We start from the raw sequence: 1,070 nt of genomic DNA, 5'->3' as shown, positions 1-1,070 counted from the left end.
AGGGAAAGAAGGTAAATTATCTCTACTTGCATTATGATATGATTAAATACATAGAAAATCTAAAAGAATACACATACACAGGGAAAGAAAAAAAAAAACTCCTAGAAATAATAAATGAATACAGTGAACTGGCCGGATACAAAATCACCATGCAAAATCTGTAGCACTACTATACATGAAAAGGAGCAGACTGAGGTAGACTTGAAAAAGTTATCCCACTTACAAGAGCTGCAAAAAGCATAAGATACCAAGGAATAAACCTAACCAAAGAAGTCAAAGACCTCTACAAGGAAGACTATGAAAAACTTAAAAATTAATTTGAAAATTACATAAAGCATGGAAAAAAATACCCACGTTCCTGTACTGGAAGAATTGATATAATCAAAATGTCAATCCTACCCAAATTAATCTACAAATTTAATGCAACCCATATCAAATTACCAGAGATATGCTACACAGATTTAAAAAAAAAAAATCATAGAATTTGTCTAGAATCATTAAAGACCCAGTATTTTCAAAGCAATTCTGTTCAAGAGTGGAGTTGGAGACATCTCAATTCCTGACTCCAAAATATACGATTAAGCTGTAATAATCAAAACAGCATGGTATTAGCACAGAAACAGGCAGGTGGACTAATGGAATAGAGACCCCAGAAATCAACTACCTGACCTCAAAATATATTATGAAGTTCTGATCATCAAAACAGCATGGTATTGGCATAAAAACAAACATGTGGACAATTGGAACCAATATAAACCCCAGAAATAAATCCTCAAACATATAGTGAAAATTAAATCAAAATAAATCAAAGATCTAAGCTCAAGACCTCAAACTATAAAACTACTGGTGAATAATGCAGTGGAAACTCATGAAGACATTGGCAAAGACAAGGACTTATTCAATAAGACCCCCAAAACACAGGCAATAACCCTAAAAATAAACAAGTGCAAACATGTCATTCCAAAAGCATCTGCACAGCAAAAGAAAGAATTAGAGTGAATTGACAACCCTTGAAGTGGGAAAATATATTTGCAAATTATGCCTCAGATAATAGCTAGAATATACAGGGA

This window comes from Tupaia chinensis, unplaced genomic scaffold (genome assembly GCF_000334495.1).
Source record: "Tupaia chinensis unplaced genomic scaffold, TupChi_1.0 Scaffold000352_1, whole genome shotgun sequence".
Lineage (NCBI taxonomy): Eukaryota > Metazoa > Chordata > Mammalia > Scandentia > Tupaiidae > Tupaia > Tupaia belangeri.
This window is presented reverse-complemented; position numbering follows the sequence as displayed.